We start from the raw sequence: 4009 nt of genomic DNA, 5'->3' as shown, positions 1-4009 counted from the left end.
ACCATATTTTGAAAAGGATTTTTAGATATCTCTTTCAACCTATTGGTCTCAACTTTGAGAACTTATCAAAATTAATGTATTGATATTCCTTATAAATCATTATTGTCCTCCCCAAGAAGATAATCCAAAACATGTATATTACTTATACAAGGCAGCCTGGTAATTTCTCTTGAAAACATAACTCCTGAACTACCCATACCCCAATACATACAGTGTACCAACTTTAAGTTCAACACGAAGAAATTAAGGAATTTCAAGGCAATGAAAAATAACCTTCACATGCATTGAAAAACATACTTAGAAAGTGTAACATTTCTAACTTGTCCTTTTTCTACCACAGCTGACACGGGTCTGGATCTAAGGAAGCTGGGACTAATGACGTGATTTTACCACCAATGTGACATTAAAGACAAATAGCAGGTAAATCATGGAGTAAATAAACAACAACAAAAAGAGGACCCAGGGAAAAGAACTATCCCTTTGTAACAAAAACTCCAATGTCAAAAAGTCCGGACAGAAAATGTAGAAGAATGAATAGGGCTTAGATAAGCACAGAGGCATAGCCAAGTGGTAGTGGGAACTGTGGCAAATTAGAGAGCAAGTCCTGTCTAAAGGGGCAGACTAATCTGCTGATAGACACTTTCTTTTTCATTCAGAAGCATTCATTAAACATTTCTTAGCGCACTCCTGATAAACACTCATTCCCCCATAACCTCATTCAGTGCCATGGCTTTAAAACCAAATATGCAAATGACAGCCAATGTTATATTCCAGTCCAAACTATTCACCTAAACTCCACCTTGTCATGTCCAGCTGCCTATTTCACATCTCCACTTGGACGCGTACCAGGTACCTTAACAAATTCTTTATCCTCGATTTTCTCCTCTGAAATAAGATATTTCTTATTCTTTGCCACCTCAGTGAATGGCCCCACTACTTGTAGTTTCTCAAGTCAAAACCATTAAGTAATCCGTGATGCTTTTCTCTCTTTTCCTAGCCTTAAATCCAACCCATTGTGTCCTGTGGGCTTCACTTTAGAAATATGTTCAGAGCCAGACCACTCCTAATGCCCATCAGCACACTCTAATTTTCTGTGTCCTGGACAACTGCAAATTGTTCCTTAACCATTTCCCTGCTTCCATTCTCATTTCCTCCTCATAGTCTCTTTTCCATGCAGCCACTAAAATAAATAAAATTTAAAGTGCCCCCAAGACATTTAACCTCAAGATAATCTTCGTTGGGAAAAAGGTCTACAGCCATGTACCACATAATGTTTCAGTCAAAATGAACTGCATAGCCCTAACGGGTTTGGCTCTATGGATAGAGCGTCAGCCTGCAGACTGAAAGGTCCCAGGTTCGATTCCGGTCAAGGGCATGTACCTTGGTTGTGGGCACATCCCCAGTGGGAGGTGTGCAGGAGGCGGCTGATCGATGTTTCTCTCTCATCGATATTTCTAGCTCTCTATCCTACTCCTCTCCTCTCTGTAAGAAAATCAATAAAATATTTTTTAAAAAATGAACTTCATACAGCACAGTGGTCCCATAATGTTACAATGGGGCTGAAAAAGTCCTACCACCTTGTGATGGCATAGCTGTAATATTGTGACACATAATGTCATAAAGAAATGCATTATCCACATGTTTGCGGTGATGCCGGTATAAAGAAACTAATTGTGTGCCAGTCATATACAAGTATAGCACATACAATTATGTATAGGATATAATACTTGGTAATGATAATAAATAACTATATTACTGGTTTATGTATCTATTACACTACATTTTATTTTTATCTTATAATGTACTCTTTTTACTTATAAAAAACTAGAGGCCAGGTGCATGGAATTCATGCATGGGGGGTGTTCCCTCAGCCCAGCCTGCACCCTTTCACAATCCAGGACCCCTCAGGGGATGTCTGACTACCCTATGGGATTGGGCCTAAACTGGCAGTCAGACATCCCTCTCATCAGACATCCCTCTTGCAATCTGGGACCGCTGACTCCTAACCACTCATCTGCCTGCCTGCCTGATGGCCTCTAACCTCTCGCCTGCCTGCCTGATCACACCTAACCGCCTCTGCCTCAGCCCCCACCACAGCGGCTTTGTCTGGAAGGATGTCCAGAAGGTCATTCGGCTGTCTGGTCTAATTAGCATATTATACTTTTATTATTATAGATGTTTGCTGTAAGACAGTATATTATTCACAGTGATGCTCCATATAGCTCATATTTACCACCCTTTGATTTCTCTTGTGCATCATTTTTTTCTTGTGTTTGGCTTAATCTTATGTTGTTTGCATAGTAACATGCTATAAAGACTTGTAGCTCAGGAGCAATGGACTATCATTTAGCCATGGTGTGTAGTAGGCTACACTGCCTACATCACCTAGGTTTGTGTAAATGCACTCTATGATATTTGCACAATGGCAAAATTGCTTAACAAAGCATTTCTCAGAATGTGGTGTTGTTAAGAGGCACATGACTGTCTGTGTTCGATGCTCCTCTATCTTGGAGATGTGCCTCCTTTCTTTCATTTCTGAATGCCACTAAATATGTGCATCAATCTCATCACAACCACTGCTCTGGAGCACTCCAGCACTCCACTACTCCTTCTCTTGTTAATTATTTACCTTATGCCTCTAGAATGAAAGCTCTAGATGGGCTGGCTTTGTCTGATTTCTTCACTGCTGTATTCACAGAGGCAAGAACTGTACTACTCACTAGGTGATTTCTCATGGATGGATGGATGGATGGATGGATGGATGGATGGATGGATGGATAGATAAAGGAATAGTTAAAATCCAAATCCAGGCATATAATCCCAAAGCTTAAGCTTTGTTTGTTTGCTTGCTTGTTTTGTTTGCCGATCTTCACCTGAGGATATTTTTCTATTGATTTTTTCAGATGGAGTGGGAAGAAGGAAGAGGGAGAAAGACAGAGAAACATCAATGTGAGAGAGACACATCGATTGGTTGCATTCTGCATGCACACCAACTGGTGTCAAGGTAAACCTCCAACCCAGGTAGGTGCTCTTGACCAGGAATCAAAATCAAGACCCTTGCTCTTTCTAGCCGGCGCCGAGCCATGGGTATCTCTCGGGACAACTGGCACAAGCGCCGCAAGACCGGGCGCAAGAGGGAGCCCTACCACAAGAAGCGGAAGTAGGAGCTGGGACGCCCTGCTGCCCACACTAAGCTTGGACCCCGCCGCATACACAGTCCGTGTGCGCAGCGGCAACAAGAAGTACCGGGCCCTGAGGCTGGAGGTGGGCAACTTCTCCTGGGGCTCAGAGTGTTGTACGCGCAAAACGAGGACTATTGATGTTGTCCACAACGCATCCAACAACGAGCTGGCCCGCACCAAGACCCTAGTGAAGAACTGCATCGTGCTGGCTGGCAGCACACCGTACCGACAGCGGTGCGAGTCCCACTGCGCACTGCCCCTGGGCCGCAAGGAGGCCAAGCTGACTCCTGAAGAGGAAAAGATTTTGAACAAAAAACGATCAAAGACAATTCAGAAGAAATATGACGAAAGGAAAAAGAATGCCAGAATCAGCAGTCTTCTCGAGGAGCAGTTCCAGCAGGGCAAGCTGCTTGCATGCATCGCTTCAAGACCAGGCCAGTGCGGCCGAGCAGATGGCTATGTGCTCCAGGGCAAGGAGCTGGAGTTCTATCTGAGGAAAATCAAGGCCCGGAAAGGCAAATAAGTCCTCTTCCTTCCTATCTTAGCCCGTGTAATAAAGGTGTTTATTCTAAAAAAAAAAAAAAAAAAAAAAATCAAGACCCTTAGGTGTGCTGGCCGATGCTCTAACCACTTAGCCACTGTCCAGGGCTCGAAGCTTATGCTTTTACCATTAAACATCTTGACTCCTATATGTGTCAGGTCACGAAGGGCCTTAGGAGTCAAACAAATAATTCCAATTATATTTAAAAAGTTATTGAAAGGTTTAAAATGGAAGGATGACATCATTAGACTTACACATAAGGCAGATTACCTGACATCATTTCCGA

General features: G+C 42.9%; 1 pseudogene; it reads left to right on the top strand.

Moving 5' to 3' along the window:
- The first annotated feature begins 3063 nt into the window (after positions 1–3063).
- Positions 3064–3771, top strand: LOC132238197 (small ribosomal subunit protein eS8-like; annotated as a pseudogene).
- Positions 3772–4009: the final 238 nt, after the last annotated feature.

This window comes from Myotis daubentonii, chromosome 7 (assembly GCF_963259705.1).
Source record: "Myotis daubentonii chromosome 7, mMyoDau2.1, whole genome shotgun sequence".
NCBI lineage: Eukaryota > Metazoa > Chordata > Mammalia > Chiroptera > Vespertilionidae > Myotis > Myotis daubentonii.
The sequence above is the reverse complement of the archived record's forward strand: the minus strand, read 5'-3'. Positions and strand labels throughout refer to the sequence as shown.